This window comes from Chiloscyllium punctatum, chromosome 12 (genome assembly GCF_047496795.1).
Source record: "Chiloscyllium punctatum isolate Juve2018m chromosome 12, sChiPun1.3, whole genome shotgun sequence".
In the NCBI taxonomy this organism is placed as follows: Eukaryota; Metazoa; Chordata; class Chondrichthyes; order Orectolobiformes; family Hemiscylliidae; genus Chiloscyllium; species Chiloscyllium punctatum.
In genome coordinates this window covers 32,669,867-32,688,117 of record NC_092750.1, presented here as the reverse complement: position 1 = coordinate 32,688,117, position 18,251 = coordinate 32,669,867, and the positions used below count along the sequence as shown (strand labels likewise).

General features: G+C 42.1%; 1 protein-coding gene across 6 annotated transcripts in view; it reads right to left on the bottom strand.

Annotated features, from left to right (window-relative positions):
- LOC140483762 (voltage-dependent L-type calcium channel subunit alpha-1D-like) overlaps positions 1-18,251 on the bottom strand; it is a 600,966-nt gene that overhangs the window by 310,707 nt on the left and 272,008 nt on the right. The window lies entirely within an intron of this gene.

The following is an 18,251-nucleotide window of genomic DNA, read 5'->3' as shown; positions in this document are numbered from 1 at the left end:
AGGTAATAACCCAATAAAAAATTTCCTGCCGTTGGCCCAAACTCAATATAAACAGGAAGGTTAACAGGGAATCCTCTTACAGCTGTATCGGAGTATTCAGTACAAGGAAGGCAGAACATAGTGGCATTGTCACTGAACTAGTATTCCAGAGACCCAGCTAATGGTCTGCAGAACCAGAATTCAAATACCACCACAGCAGCTGGCATTTACACTCAGGAAATTAAAACCTTTAACTGGAATTAAAAGTCTTGTGATGACCATGAAACCATTGCCCGTTTGGGACAATTTGCTGTCCTCACCTAGCTTGGCGTCAGCAATGTGGTTGACTCTCAGCCCCTGAAATGGCCTGGGAAGCCACTCAGTTCCATTAAACAAGTACCGAACAGTGATTATGGCAAAGTCAGCCAAGTCAACCCTGCAAAGTCCTCCATCATAAAATATTGTGACAAAATTAATCCGTCTCACACAATCAATCAAGCAGCAACATGTCATGATAATACTTTAATGTCTCAAACAATCCCATCCTTAGCTATGCTCTGTCCTAACAGCAGAAGAGGCATTGCAGTGGCATACGACAGGGAGTTAGTTGCCCTGGGAATCGTCAACCACACTCATTCCCATGTATCTCCTCCCTTCAAATGAATCAGCGCCCCTGTGGAAAGGGCAGAAAAAGCACAGAATGAACTCCGGGTGGGGAACAACAATGTTCATCCCCACAAGGGGCTCAACAGCATCACTGCTAGGCAAACTGGCTAAGTCCTAAAGGTCACAGTGCCTGACTGAGTGGAATGAGGGAATCAAAAAGAATAGAGACTTGACCTTATCCTCACCAAACTGCCTGCTGCAGATGCAACTGTCTGTGACAGTATCAGCAGCAGTGACCATCACATACTGGATTAGTGGTGCTGGAAGAGCACAGCAGTTCAGGCAGCATCCAAAGAGCTTCGAAATCGACATTTCGGGCAAAAGCCCATCACATAGTCCAGTGGAGAAAAAGTCATGTTTTCACATTGTAGAGTGTCTTCCATTGTGTTTTTAGCACTACCACTATGCCAAAGGGGGTAGATTTAGATCTGGCAACATTAGAATGTGTAGCCATGAGGCACTATGGACCATCAGTAGTAGTAAAATTTTCATTCAGAAACAGTACTCAAATCGTTTCCACCTGGAAGGATAAGGGCAGTAGATACATGGGAACACAATAACCTGAAAATTCTCCTCAAAGCTACTAACCTGCCTGACTTGGAAACATAATGCTGTGTCTTCACTGTTGCTGGATCAAAATCGTGGAATTTCTCTCTAATAGCAGTGTGGGCGTACTTACAACAAACAGACTGCAGAAGTTCAAGGCTGTAGCTCACCACCTCCTTCTCAAGGGCAATTTGGGATGGGCAATTAATGCTGAGCCAACCAGTGAAGCCCACACCCCTCAGTGAATAACAAGAAGAATCCTATTCAGCTTGCTTCCTCTTTCTTAGTCTCCTAATTACATGCAACTCATTAGTTTTTGTCCTTGATAGAATTGTGAGAAGTTTAGCCCCAAGGCATTGGGAAATCTTAACATTTCTGATTGTATTCTTCCTTTTATATAATCTGAGGCAGTTCACCATGTTGAGACTGAACAGCAAATCTGAAAACATTGCCTCCAAAGACGCATTACCCAATTCATAATTGCATCTCAGAGTTAGTCATTTTTACAACACTTTAAAAACTTCTAAATACAGATATATGTACAAATGTAACTGTTAATATACAACCATGTGATGCAACCACAACGCACTATACTTTTTCAAGTATGCATTTGACTTTGTTTTAAGAGACCTTGCGCAGAATCAGTTGAAGACCTGTTCTCAAACAGGCCATGCTTCAGCACTGTAAAAATTGAGACCTTTAAAGAAATCTTTGGCAGGAATCCAAGATGATGGTGATCTGAATGGACTGCTTTGCTGGACTCTGCACCACAGCACAAGCAAACAGTGCTTTAACCCACCCATTCAAACCATTTTGCTAAATCTAAATGCTGAATCGTGGAATCTTTATCAACCACTTTTTTGTTGAGTGAAAGTGACAAAAAACAGAAAAGAGTCGAGTAAGTCCCAATGCGTGGGGCACTTGCTGGAAGCATTGTGTTTGTCTGCGGCTGCGGCCATGGACCCCGCTATCAGTCCAATAGACCAGATTATTCACTAGGCTCTTATTGCTCACAATCCTGCACGATAAAGCTCGAAGGTAGGATTGAAGAAAAGGTGAAAGTAAGTCGGACCCACGTTCTGCCATAATTCAAAAACATAATCAGCAGCTTGAAGACCTCAAGAAGAGAGCAGATGATGAAAAGCGCTGAACCACAATGGCAGAGACCTCGATCAATTCACCCAAAGAATGGATCCAAGCCCTTGAAAAGCAAGTCTGTAACTTAAATGATCAAGTTGATGATTTCGAGAATAGGGGTAGGAGGAAAAATGTTTGTATTTTCTTCCTGTTTGTATGATCTACCGGAGAGGATGGAAGGCAGTCAACCAGTGAAATTTTTCAAAGACTGGCTACTGTGATTCTTCAAATTATAAATTGAAATGGGGCAGGTAAAAACTGAAGTTGAAAGAGCTCACTGGGTTTGGCACAAAAGTCAGGTCCGGACCAGGGTCCTCGCCCTGTCCTCATGCGGTTTCACAGCTACGGGAACAAATAAAGAATCATGGAAGCCTCGAGAATCCAGGGAAAAGATCCGAAGGCTTTAGTTCAAGAGGGCTCCATGATCATGTTTTCCAGGACTGAGAAAGAAAATCTTATGATGATATTAAGAAATGATTAATGAGGCTCGGGATCCAATAAAGTTTAAGGTACCCAGCGGTGCTTTGGTTTACTTTCAATAGATTCATACATTCAGTCGACTCTCTACAGAAAGCACAAAATTTTGTGGACACGTTAGATTAGACTGGATGATTTAATGGATACAGACAGTAATTTTTTTTAAAGAAAGTCTTGTTTGGTTTCACTTTACTTCTCTCTCTTTTCATTTTTTCTCTATTCTCTGGTACACAGCAGTGTTAAATTGTACTTGGAAATGGGCAGAGTACTGACTTTTAACTCCTTTGTTAACTCTACCATTTTTTTTCTTTTTGCTTGTGTTTGTGATATGACTCGAGCTGGAAGGAGTTAGGAATGTATTTACGAGGGCTATTGTCTATTTATGTGCAGTTCAAACCCAGGTTTTACATTCATTTGCCCTGGTTTCTATATTGGCAATGGGGCAGAAGACAAGTTTTTGGGATGTTCAGGTACCCCCTTTGGTGAGGGTAAACTCCCCTTTTCAGTGCCATTGGGGTTTTGTTATTTGTTTTGTCTTTTTTATTCCTTTTGTAAGTTTTGAAGATTTGATAATTGTAGTTGTTTTAGTCTTTGTGGTGTTTATGTTCTGTGAATTTACTTTCACTGAGGCTCAAGTTCTTCTTCTTTGGAGTCCAAATGTTACTACAGAGTGTTATGGCTAATGACATGCTTAAATAGTGTACTTGGAACTTCAAGAGGGGCCACTCGCCAGTCAAGAGGAAAAAGGTACTTTCAAGTCTGAAAAGGGAGAGCGCGGATATTGCCCTACTGTAGGAGACACACCTGGATGATATGAAGCAATTGAAATTACAACAGAGTTTGGTTCGATCAGGTTTATTTCTTATTCTTTCAAAAGTAGGAGTAGACAGTGGCCATACTAATGAGGAAGAATCTCTCATTTAAGGTACTGGATCATACTAAAGACATGTACAGGAGGTTCATAATTCTCAAAGCCTTGATATATGGAGAGGAATATAGTATTTTAAATGTTTACTGTGTCCTGGCCCACCCCCTTAAATTTTTGGTAGCTGCACTTTCTAAACTCATTGACCTTACATTCTGACACATGATCATAGTGTTGTGAAGATATGGATGCACTGTACCTTTAAGAGAGTTAAAAGCAACAGAAGTACTTGACAGAACCAAGTGTTCTGAAAATAAAATGCAATGTAACATTTGGTGGAACAACTTGATTAACTGGTTGCCTGGAAATGACAAAACAGATTTGAATTTGGCCAATCAGTTTTAGTTATACCCTGAGAAAAATACCAAACTCCAATCCAGTTTGAATTTAGTATACTGACAAACTTAAAAGGCAATGATACAATCCGATGCTTTGGGAGTATAAGACAGGGGAAATTTGAACAATTGAGAGGAGAACTGCCAAGCCAACAATATCTACACATTGTCCAGAAAATAGCTTGCTCAAAAGGTACCTTTATCAATCAGTAACCTGTAAAGCAGGATCCCCAAAATATCAAGAAGAATAAAAACTGCCTGGTTTTGAAAATCGTAATCAGGAGCTTTATCAGACTCTTATTATAGAAGGTAGGGTAAAAGATAGTTTAATTATTCTCTGTCATACTTTAAGAAATAAAATTGTTCATTTTTACCTTAACTAGTTCTTGGTCACTTGAATTTTTACAGATTACTGCACGGGATAAATCTTTTCTGTGTTGCTGGTTTTAAATTAAGCAGGAGGGTTTACCCCATGTCGTAACAATAGTGGGGGGGGGGGGTGGATTTTAACTGTCTTATGGACCATACAGTAAACAGAATTCCCAAAGGCCCCACAATATGCTCTTTACAATCTAAACAATTAGTGGATCTGCTGTAGAACTAGAGCTGGTGGGTGTCTGGAGGTTACCACCCCAGAGGCAGGGATTTTACATTCTTCTCCAACCCGCACAGGTGTCACACCAGGATTGATTTCTTCCTAACCCCTGCAGCACTCCTAGGTTTGGTGGCATCCTGTACAATTGGGAATATTACCACCTCTGATCATGCAGCAGTACACTTATTGGTTAAGATTAAGGACAATGTAACAGGTCTGGGCCACTGGTGAATGGTTCCCTTCATTCTTAAGGACAGTAGGTTCATTGAGTACTTTTTCAATGAATTCAGAGCTTTCCTTGCCATTAACTCTGACTCAGCCAGCAACCCATCCATTCTCTGGGAAACTGCTAAAGCTTATGCCGAGGCGCATTTATTTCCTACTCTGCCAATAAGAAGCAGCTGAAGGAAGAGCAGCAATACTTGCTTGAAATACGGTTAAAAGCAGCCAAGAAGGCATACTTTAATAGAACCTTGGTGGCTAAGCCACAGAGGGTCACAGTGCTTCTGTCTACACTGAACTCCATGCTCACACAGACAGCCAAGAAGGAACTCACTTTGACAAAACAAAGGTTGTTTGAGCATGGCAATAAACCGGGCAAGTACTTAGCACATCTTGCCAGGGAAAAAACTGCCCTCCAAGCCATTACCTCAATCTGGGAAGGGACAGGAACCCGTACCCGTAGCTCTAACAAGATTTACACAGCAATTCGGAGATTTTACTCTGAATTATACCAATCTGAATGTTGTGAAGATGGGTTGGTTAGGATGGAGTTTTTTTTTTTAAGAACCTGGATCTTCCAGGTGTAATCTCCAAGCAAAAGTCTTTCTTTAACGCCTCATTATCTGTGCAGGAGGCTGTGAAGCAGCTTCAGAGCAGAAAGGCGCCCAATCCTGATGGACTTACTGGTGAATTTTATAAAGAATTTATAAACATACTGTCAGGACTGATGCTTAACATGTTCAATTACTCATACAGTCATAGCCACCTCATACCATCCTTAAGAGAGGCTAACATCTCCCTTATTCTTAAGGAAGGGAAGACCCCAGAGGACTGTGCCTCCTATAGGCCCATTTCGCTTTTAAACATTGATTTCAAAATCCTGTCTGAGATCCTTGCACTAAGGCTGGAACTGTGCTGCCTTCCACTATCAAAGAGGACCAGATAGGCTTTATAAAGGGTAGCAGATCTTCCAACAATGTTAGGAAATTGCTCAATATGATCCAAGCAGGCCAACAACAAGCTGTACAGGGATTAGTGATCTCTCTAGATGCAGAGAAGGCATTCAATCGGGTTGAGTGGCCATACTTCTTCTACACGCTAGAACAGTTTAGCTTAGGCAAAATCTTTATCAAGTGGGTAAAGGTCTTTTATAGTGACCCTCTGGCCATGCTGTTTCCTGAAGAAGGGCTCATGCCCGAAACGTCGATTCTCCTGCTCCTTGGATGCTTCCTGACCTGCTGCGCTTTTCCAGCAACACATTTTCAGCTCTGGCCATGCTTCTCAACAATGGTATTTAATCAAGTAATTTCAATATCCTTAAGGGCAGTCGACAAAACTGTCCCTCTCTCCATTGCTTTTAACATTGGTGATTGAGCGCTGGCAGAGGCCATTCGTAGGCCCCAAAAGTGGGATTAAAGTAACATAAGATTACATTATACGTGGATGATATCCTTATCTTTCTGTCAAATCCAACAGTTTTGGTATCTCATCTGATACAATGTATAAATTGTTTGGTACCTTTTCAGGCTACAAAATCAATTTTGCAAAATCTGAGCCATGCCTATGGGGGGTCTCCGAAAAAATACATGACATCAAGGACAAATCTTGATTTCCTTTTTAGTGGTCACAGAGGGGTTTCCTTTTTCTAGGTATATTTATCTCTTCCATCATTGATCAGCTTTTTAAAGCTAACTTTACCCACTTATTTGACAAAATCAAACAAGATCGCCGAAGATAGGAGGAACTTCCAATATCCTGGCTAGACTGCATAAACCTCATTAAGATGAATATTCTCCCTCGCCTAATATACCCAATGCAAATGCTTCCTTTAATCTTCACTAGACAAACATTCAGGAGACTGAATGACTGGCTCAGCTCTTTCATCTGGCACCGTAAACAACCCCTTATCAAACTAACCAAATTGCAACTGCCCCACAGACTGGGGGGAGTGGACATCCCGGATATTAAATACTGTCAATTAAGCTCTCTCTTATGTCAGTGACTGGGCTTGCGGGGAGTCTGCTTCAATACTGTTGGACATCGAAACTTTTCAGGCAAAGTGTCCCCTCACTAGTCCACTGTTCTTGGACAAAATGAGGACAGTTAAGGAATATTGCCATAATCCAATAATTATTAATGCCGTTAAAGCATGGTGGGTAATGCAGCAGACAAAAACATCATTTCTTACCCCTATAATTTGCATCCCAGGCTTCCAACCAGGACCAATGGATTCTGGGTTTAAACTCTGGACAGCTAGTCGTCATTAATGGATATAATAATCCTCCCACTTCCTCCAAACCAAAGGGGTAGCCATGGGCACACGTATGGGCCCCAGCTATGGCTGTCTCTTTGTTGGCTACATAGAGCAGTTGATCTTCCGTAATTACACCGGCACCACTCCCCACCTCTTCCTCTGCTACATTGATGACTGCATTGGCGCCACCTCGTGCTCCCGCGAGGAGGTTGAGCAATTCATCAACTTCACCAACACATTCCACCCTGACCTTAAATTTACCTGGACCATCTCTGACACCTCCCTCCCCTTCCTGGACCTCTCCATCTCTATTAATGACAATCGACTTGACACTGACATTTTTTACAAACCCACCGACTCCCACAGCTACCTGGATTACACCTCTTCCCACCCTACCTCTTGCAAAAAATGCTATCCCGTATTCCCAATTCCTCCGCCTCCGCCGGATCTGTTCCCAGGAGGATCAGTTCCACCACAGAACGCACCAGATGGCCTCCTTCTTTAGAGACCGCAAATTCCCTTCCCACGTGGTTAAAGATGCCCTCCAATGCATCTCGTCCACATCCCGCACCTCCGCCCTCAGACCCCACCCCTCCAACCGTAACAAGGACAGAACGCCCCTCGTGCTCACCTTCCACCCTACAAACCTTCGCATAAACCAAATCATCCGCCGACATTTCCGCCACCTCCAAACAGACCCCACTACCAGGGATATATTTCCCTCCCCACCCCTTTCCGCCTTCCGCAAAGACCGTTCCCTCCGTGACTACCTGGTCAGGTCCATGCCCCCAAACAACCCACCCTCCAATCCCGGCACTTTCCCCTGCCACCGCAGGAACTGTAAAACCAGCGCCCACACCTCCTCCCTCACCTCTATCCAAGGCCCTAAAGGAGCCTTCCACATCCATCAAAGTTTTACTTGCACATCCACTAATATCATTTATTGTACCCGTTGCTCCCGATGCAGTCTCCTCTACATTGGGGAGACTGGGCGCCTCCTAGCAGAGCGCTTTAGGGAACATCTCCGGGACACCCACACCAATCAACCAAACCGCCCCGTGGCCCAACATTTCAACTCCCCCTCCCACTCTGTCGAGGACATGGAGGTCGTGGGCCTCCTTCACCACCGCTCCCTCACCACCAGACGCCTGGAGGAAGAATGCTTCATCTTCCACCTCGGAACACTTCAACCCCAGAGCATCAATGTAGACTTCAACAGTTTCCTCATTTCCCCTTCCCCCACCTCACCCTAGTTCTAAACTTCCAGCTCAGTAACTGTCCCCTTGACTTGCCCGGACTTGTCCTACCTGCCTATCTTCTTTTCCACCTAACCACTCCACCCTCTCCTCCTTGACCTAACACCTTCATCTCCTCCCCCACTCACCCATTGTACTCTATGCTACTTTCTCCCCACCCCCACCCTCCTTTAGCTTATCTCTCCACGCTTCAGGCTCACTGCCTTTATTCCTGATGAAGGGCTTTTGCCCGAAACGTCGATTTCGAAGCTACTTGGATGCTGCCTGAACTGCTGTGCTCTTCCAGCACCACTAATCCAGATTCTGGTTTCCAGCATCTGCAGTCATTGTTTTTACCACAGAGAAGAGGGTGTTTAGCGCTAAGAACACAGTCTCTGTCAGCACTCTTTATCACCTGTTGGGAGGTGCCCCTTGGACGAGACCAAGTGGCTTTGTAAAGTCTGGAAGAGAGAGCTGTGAGTTGAGATCTCTTCTAAGACATGGGAGGATATTTGGGAAAATACAAGGAAGATTTCAATTTATAACAGGATCCATGCCCTATAGTTGAAGATGCTCGACAGGGTCCACTCTGGCCCCAGACTGCCTTTCAAAATTCAAAGTGGGAGTATCCACAACATGTCCCAAATGCAAAATGAGTATGGGTACTCTCACTCATCGCCTTTGGTCTTGCCACAGGCTGTGTGGGAGGTGGAATAGAAAGGATCTTGGGGACAAAATTGGAGAGAGACCCAGCCTCTCTTCTCCTGGGCCTGCCTAGTGTACTTCCTTTAGACGTGCACAGGGAAATAAAACTTTTCAATATCCTTACTTGCTGCGTAAAGGAAAACATTTTGCAATGTTGGGTGTTCAAAAATCCTGCAGGTATGTCAGGTTGGCATAAGTTAGTCGTGGAACATATTCCCCTGGATTTTCTTACAAATTTTATACACCAAATAATTGAGAACTTTTCTAAGACATGGCAGCCCTTTTGGGATTGTTGGAAAAGTGCAGCAGGTCAGGCCCTGCGCTTTTCCAGCAACACATTTTTCAGCTCTGATCTCCAGCATCTGCAGTCCTCACTTTCTCCTAGCCCTTTTGGGATTACCTGGACACGGACTCATCAACTATGCTAATAAGGGCTTTTATACAGCCATGACGGTTACATTCAATGAATTTAGCACCCTGAGAGGCAGAATTACAAACATATGAATATGTGCAAGTTCATGCTCTCGATGACAGACAGTTATTGTTTTGTCACGCTGAGCCATATTATTTATTTATATGTATATGTACATGAGTGTAGTTTTGTTCTTTTTGTATTGTTTTGATTTGTATTGTTTTTGGTTTAATGAAATTTAAAATGCTTTTTTTCAATAAAAACATGTTTCAAAACAAAAAAGAAATCTTTATTTTGCTAAGTGCTGGAAATAAGGTGAAACATATTTAGAGCAGTTTATCAACTGAAGGGAGATGGTATGTGCAGAGCAGGGGTGCTTCTAAGGCCCCATCTAGTAAAATTTCAAGGACTGGATTTTTTAATTGCATAAACAAACAATCAGATATTACAACCAAACATGTATTATCTTTTGCTTTGGTCTCTCAATATGAATTTGTTGCTGAAGAGGTGCGACAAACCTGACCATTCAACAAGCACAATCTCCCAACATGCTCACTTACATTAAAGCTAGTATGCAGAGGTTAATAGAAGGTCATTGTGAATCTGCAGTGTCATTGGAGCTTGGCTGGTGCAGTCTGACATGGACAAGTGTGAGATAGGATCAGAGCAGTGAAGTCTGGATGAGGGAACATATATGTAGAGTGGAACTGGAGTGGGAAAGTATTGAAAACATTGAGTCTGGAGATGACAAAAGAAGGAATAAAGATTTGCACAACAGTGGATGCTGGCCAGCCAGCAATGCTCACATCCCAAAACAGAATAATAAAGAAAAAGGAAGTAAAGAAAGGAGTGAAATTAGTAAACATTTCTACACACAAAGGTTGAACATCTTTTGTGCAATTTACGTAATCAACACATTTTCTTAGAGTTGCAGCACCTTAAGATTGGCAGTATTCTCCTCAAACAAATAGTAATACAGTCATACAGCATAAAACAAGCCCTTAAGCCCACCGTGTCTATGCCAACCATTAAACACCAAACTACACTAATCTCATTCACCTATTATCCCATTGGTCCATAGCCTAATATGCCTTGACACTTAAAGTAGTCATATAGTTCTTTTTAAAAGTTGCAAGATTATCTGCCTCCACCACCCCTCTCAGGCAGCATGTTCCATATTTTTACCATCCTTGGAGTGAATTTTTTTTTTCTCAGATTTTCTCTAAACCACTTGCTCCTTACCTTAAACTTTGCCCTCTGGTCTTAGACACATCTGCCATGGGGAAGAGATCCTCAAGATCTACTCTGTCTATGCCTCTCATAATTTTGTATACCACAATCAGATTGCCCCCTCAGCCTCCTGTGCTCCAAGGAAAACAAACCCAGCCTATCCGGTCTCTCCTGATAACTGAGAATTTCCATCCCAGGCAACATCCTGGTGAATCGCTTGTGCACCCCCTCCAATGCAATCGCACTCTTCCAATAGTGTGGCAACCAGAACTGTACACAGTATTCCAGCCATGGCCTAACCAATGTTTTACAAAGCTCTAACAAGACTTCCTCATTCCTTGATGCAACATGCTGGCTAATGAAGGCAAGCATCTTGTATGCCTTCTGTCTACCTGTGCTGACACCTTCAGGGATCTACAGTCCTGTACACGAGTCTCCCTTTGTTCGTCAGTAGTCCCAGGACCTGTGCCTATCATTCATTGTGCCTATCCTTCCCTTATTGGGCCTCCCAAAATGTATCACCTCATACTTATCAGGTTTAAATGCTAACTGCCATTATATTGTCAAATTTACCAACTGATCAATATCAGACTACAATTTGAGACCATTCGCCTCACTGTCCACACTACCAATTTTCATATCATCTGCACCTTCAACTGTCAATTCCACTTTCTTTACAAAATGTCAGAAGAGAACAAATTTTATTTCTGCTCATCAATTGGAATTCAGATAGTTGGATGGCACTTAGAATCAACTGCTTATGGAGTTTCACTGAGCCAACAGACTCCAATTTTAATTTACTCTTCTATTCAAAGAAGAATGATGCATTATGGAAACAATGGTCAAGATTTTAACTCCTGTTGTAAGTGAGTGTTTGAGCAGGTAAGTAGTTGTGGCTTTTTCAACAAGCTATATTGGCAGGAAGAGGAATCAGCACCAGAGGAGAACCGGGAAGTAAATCTACTCACTTCTGTTTTAAACATTCCTTGCATGGATAATGCTACATTCCTAGACCAGATCTCAAATTCATCATTACAACCTGGTTAGAGACCAACAACATTTGCTTTTAGAGTAGACAAAGTGAGAAATCCAGGGATTCAGAGAATAAGACGGTAAGTTTTCATAGTTTGAACATACAGCAATAAGTTATACTACAATAGAACAGTAATACAGTCTGCAATCCATATGTAACATAAGTTCTAAGCACCCAAATTAATATGGTTCATGTATTGCATAGACTGTGATTGGACACCCCACAGCGCAAATCAAACTGCAAATATAATCAAGATAGCTCCCTCGAATTTCTTAGCAATTATCCCCAGATGTAAGTGATAAGTGAGTCATCAAATCTCACTAAAATTCACAAAGGATCACAACTGAAGTGTTGCAGGTTCCTTTCAAGCTTTTCACAGCTACCCAAGCACCCAAGTGAGTGAGCTTTCTAGTTTCTCATTCTCCAGAATTTTTTTCTGAGTCCTGACTCCAACAGTTCACTGAACTCCTCAGTGAGAACACGGGGTCATCTAGCTACTCATGACTCTGCAATGAGTCCCCTACACAGAATGTATGTAGCTCAGCTGCCTTCCCAGTAATGCAGTTAATTGCAGGACTCTGAACAAGGAGTCTTCTTCATTCTCTCCCCCACTGCGAATAAATTTTGAACTCCTCTTCAATGACCCCCAAACTATCCTAAGGTTCCTATCAAAAAACTTGTAATAGGCTCCTTCTTTATTGTTGGACACAACTGTAAAATACCTAGCAATTTTTGGATAGGTCAGTTCCATAAATATTACCAGTCATAGATTGCTGGCTTGCTCAGGACAAAAGAAGTAGATATAAACAAAGTATTACATTATACTAGGCAGGAAAGGAATGCTTTTCCAGCTTCTGAAAGGTTATTTACATGTCCAAACATCCATGCACACATTCCATGTCTCCCTGATCCAGTTTCATGAGTGCTGAGAACTTTTCTTTGGCCTACAGTGGCAATTTCCTGCTGTGAAAAATTACAACACTATTGGCTGGACAGCAGCAACTTAAAAACAGAGTCATTATGGCACATCTAACAAATGTGAGATTTTAAAAGATGGTTACATCTTTCTTTAAGTTCAAGTCATAATGACATAATTGAAAGGGACATGTGACCTCCTGATAGTTGTACCACCAAAAAGCCAAAGTGACCTGGTTACCACTGAATCAAGAGAAACAGATCAATTTTTGAAAAAATAAGTATTTTTTTTAATGTGATGTGGACATCTTGGGCTAGACCAGCTCTTATTTCCCTTCACTAATTTCACTTGAGAATGTGTAGCGAGTCACCTTCTTGAATGACTACAGTCCATATGGTTCAATATTAGTGAAATCCATGTGCCAAGTTTAATAGCCGGAACAAAGGACAGAACATCTGGCTTCTCCGTGAATTATTTGAGAGACTTTCAGTTATTGACAAGAAAATACAGGTTGGGAGCAGGAGTGGCCACTTGGTCCCTTGAGTCTTCCTGCCATTCAATAAGATCATGACTGATCTGATTGTAACTTGAACTTCACATTTATGCCAACCCTGAAAAGCTTCCACCCCCTTGCTTACGAAGAATCATCCACCTTTGCCTTAGAAATATTCAAAGCCTCAATTTCCATCATCTTTTAAGGAAGTGACAGATGATTGCTTCATCTGTTTTAATCGGGTGACCCTTATTTTTATGCAATGATACCAGGCGTCAATTCCCCAGCAAGAGTAATTATACTCCCCATATGATATGTTTGAATTAAGTCACCACTTACTCTTCTAAATCCTCATATATACAATCCTAAGTCAAAAAGTGTGGTGCTGGTAAAGCACAGCCAGTCAGGCAGCATCCGAAGAGAAGAAGAGTCGACGTTTCGGGCACAAGCTCTTCATCAGGAATGTGGTGGGGTGGCGCGCTGGTGCTGGGGGGGTGGGGGGGGGGGGGGGGGGGGGGGGGGGGGGGGGGGAAGGTAGCTGGGAATGCAATAGGTGAATGAAGATGTAGGTGATGATGATAGGTTGGAGTGGATTGGTGGGAAGGAAGATGGACAGGTAGGACAGTGTCAGGTTGGAGGGTTGGATCTGGGATAAGATGGGTGGGGGGGAATGAAGAAACTGTGAGATCAACAATGATCCAAGTGGTTGGAGGATGATCCAACCCTCCAATTAGGCACCGCCCTTTTGAACTGTCATACCTGTCCATCTTCTTTCCCACTTATCTGTTCCACCCTGCGCTCCAACCTATCATATTCACCCCCACCTTCATCCACCTATTGCATTCCCAGCTACCTTCCCCCAAGTCCCACCCTAATCCCATTTATCTTTCAGCCCCCTTGGCCCCACCCCATTCCTGATGAAGGGCTTATGCCCGAAACGTCAACTCTCCTGCTTCTTGGATGCTGCCTGACCGGCTGTGCTTTTCCTGCACTGCACTTTTACTCTGATCTCCAGCATCTGCAGTCCTCACTTTCTCCTAGATACCATTTTAACCCATCCAACCATTCCTCAGAAATCAACCTGATATTAAAAGAAGTAAAATTTGATTTAAAGAATCTTGAAATCAGACATTTGCAGGAAGCTCTGGCCCACTCCACCTCCATTCTGAACACTTCTTCACGCCTCAATTGAACCTTCGCATGCAATTGCAAAAGATGTAATAACTGCCCGTCAATCCTCACCCATCCAAGTCCCCAGACATAATTTCCAGTTAAGCAGTGATTTACTTGCACTTCATTCAATCCAGTTTGCTATATTTGTTGTTCACAATGTGCTCTCTTCTACAATGGGGAGACAAAACACAGGCTGGGCGACTGCTTTGCAGAACACACAGATTTCTGTCTGCAAAAATAACCCTGCGCATCCAGTTGTCTACCACCACGTTCCCATGCCAAAATTCCATCACAGGCCTGGTGCAGTGTTCCAGTAAGCCTCAGCAAAAACTCGAAGAGCATCTCATTTTCCTCATTTGGGGACCCTGCAGCCTCGAGGTCTTAAAATCAAATACAATAACTTTGGATTCTATGTTTTAATATTTTTTACCCATCTACACGTGGTTCTGTTAAGATATGGATTGTTTTTAGCACAGTCACCCATTCGCATCTACTACTGGTCCTATTATTGCATTATATGGATTGCTTTCAGTACAGACTTTCTAATCTCTCTTTCTCTTTAGCTCTTACTATCACTTATTCAGCTCTTCTTGCTATCCATATTTACTTACTCCATTCATATCTCTCTGGGCTCCATCTCCACCTGTCCACTTCCCTCTCCCCTTACCTGAACGCCTCCCCTAACTTCATCTTCAGCATAAATACCACCTTTTGGACACTCCGCTTCTTCCTGGAACAAAGGCCCATTCTGACACTACCCATCATCACACCGCTTCACTTGGCCAAGCTCGTCCTCACCCTCAACAACTTCTGTTTTAACGCTCTCATCTTCTGGAGGTCAGAGGGGTAGCCATGGGTACTAGCATGGTCCCCAGTTATGCCTGTCTCATTGTGTTGTACACAGAATATTCCTTGTTTCTGTCTTATTCTGGTCCCCATCCACAAATCTTTATCTGATATATCAAAATCATCGGTGCTGCTTCTTTCTCTCATACAGAATTGGAAAAGTTCATCAAATTTGCTTCTAATTTCTTTCCCGCCCTTACTTTCACCTGGTCTATCTCTGACTTCTCCCTTCTCTTCCTCGACATCTGTTTCCATTTCTGGGGATAGACTGGCCACTAAATCCATAATAAACTCACTGTCTCCCACAGCTATCTGGACAACACATCAGTGCACCCTATTTCCTGTGAACACTCCATCCCATTCTCCCAGATCCTCCATCTCTGTTGCATATGTTCCAAAGAGGCCAACTTCAACAAGGGAGCCTCCAGAATATCCATCTTCTTCCTCAACTTACACTCTTTATACTGTTCAAAAAAAATTCATTTGAAGTCAGTTGCCTAAATAATGATTCTTTTTTATTCTTGACCAGAACCTCAATATCTTTATTCATCCATTATGCACCGTTTGCAATAGCTTTAGTGAACAGATCCTGCCAAAGTACTCAATCGAATCCACAGATAGACCCAAAAACAAATTGCTACAATAAACAGTGCATTAAACATTCAATCAACTGTTTACATTTTGTACAGTGCATAGTCTGGTTTAATACAATTCTTGCTCAAAATAATTTGTTGAAAGCAAATTGATACAGAATTTGTTAAAATCCTCTTGCTTGACTCTTCTGATGGTTAAAAGTCCTGCAGAATGAAAGCTGACGCAGTGGGACATGATTGCCTTCAGTGGCCTTCTTTAAAATGGCCAGAAATAGTGTAAGACCACATTTTTTCAAAGGCTACTTTTTGAACTTAACTGTTTCATCATTGGGAGGTATGAAGTGATATATGAGGCAGAGGACAATACTTTCAGAACCAGGCATAAAGTGGTTTTGGTTAAAATCTAGAAACAGATCACTGACTTCTCCACAGCTAGCTAGGACAAATGGCATGGACAGATCAGAAAAGAAGGGAGAACATTACAAAAATTCAATTTATTCCCAAGTTTGTTTTCTCTCTCAGTTATCTCACATTTTTCATCATTTACTTAGGCGTAACCCATGGCCTAACAAAGCAAATGTGTAGCTGACTGCATGCTACATGATTACCTGTGTAACCTGTCAAATAGGTGAACATGAAGAAAATTTCAGGATGATTTAAACTTTATTTTTAATCCCCACATGTTGAAAAGCACTATGGGCAGTACCTTTTTTTAAAACTAAATTTGAGTTGCATTCAGTATTTTGGAGGATTTCTCCCTGTGAGGTAGAGTGAACTTTCTTGCCTTAGTTTACCAAACCCACGTCATTAACTACCTACTACGCTCCTACAGCATCTTTGGCAACTAATTTGAACTTGTAACATTCACTGTGGGAAACTACAGTTCTCAGGCCATAACCCATTTATTTATAAACTCTCTTTAAAATATAAATTTATAATGATAAATGTGTCATCTGTGAATTGAATTAACTTTATTGTCACACACACTCAATGAGTACAATGAAAAATTCATATGTCACCACTTACAGCATCATCTTACAAAGGTACCTAGGTACAGCTTCTTTAGTTACAAGATCTTTGAAAATAGAGAAATAAAATGTCCAGCGTTGCAAAAATAAAAATCCAGAACAGTGGCCTTCTGACCCAGACCATGCTGCCACCTAGCCTCCAGCTTATCCTGGCTCCAGACCGTGCTAAGCCCTGGCTCTTGATCACACTGGGACTCACCTTGAGAATTGCGAGGCTGGGATATTGCTCCAGACAATCACGTCGGGATTAGGGGGCACTACGCCAGGAGGCTGCCCTCAGAGGCCGCACACCAGGTGGAAAGGTTGCCACACTAAACTGGGAGGCCACTACACCAGGCTGGGAGGCTGCCACACAAGATCGCTGCAATGGCCACCAGAGGAGGCTGGGAGTCGACGCCGAAGGCCGGGAGAGATGAAGAAAAGAACTCCAAAGAGGTAAAACAAAGAGAAGAAAAGAAGAAAACTGGGCACATCTGATGAGCCCCAGCTTAAGCCATCTTGGACCATTATCTTGTCTGGTCAAGTTTAAAATGTGATTTTTAATAAACAGATTAATGATTAGCTATTGCTTCTTTCATAAAGCATTTCATAAGGAAATCTTCCCCTTTCTTACACGACATGTGTGCCACATAAACTGTGCATTATAAAAGTTCAATCCAATACACTAATAATTGTTACTCCCTATTCTAGTATAAATATTTCCATTAAACTCAAAATATCTCTCAATCATGTAGATCTATTATAAAAGGGCACTAAACATTAGACAATTAAATTAATTAAGAAGCTGAGCTTAAAGAGTTAATTCTTTCTAGGATGGAGTTGCAGAACTATGTTATATTCGCTCATATAACAGGAAAACATGATAATTCAACACTGAGCCCAAGAAAACACAGTCACTCACACACAGCAAACTATACATCAGAATCCCAGGAAAGAGGAAATACCAAATTTTAATGTAAAAGATAGATATTTTAACAGTTGAAGATAACATGCAGTTAACTGTTCCAGATGCATTATTTCATAACAAGCAATAGGTATCTGTTACCTCAAATTAAACAGCTTGCTCTTAATTCACTGCGCCATGCATGCTCACCCATGAAAGAACAACCTGTAAATAAAACTGATGCACAATCTCTCAAGATGCATGCAAAGAGCATTTGTTTAAATAAGAGCACCTCTAATGGAGCAGAGGCAGTTCCATATAATTCAGCAGCTTACCCACTAAGTACACCAAGAACGAGGTTAAGTACAAAAAATGAGCCTAGGATGATCAGGCTAACAAAATATATCCATGGCCATTCTAATCCAATTGCGTCATTAACCTGAAAAATGGAAAAGGGCTATTATAGTATTATGCAACTTAATATGGCAAAGCCCTTCAGCCAGTCACTTTGGTCCTTGGGTAATTAGTATCAACCTAAAGGGTTACTGCAATTCTCTTTTTTTTGCCC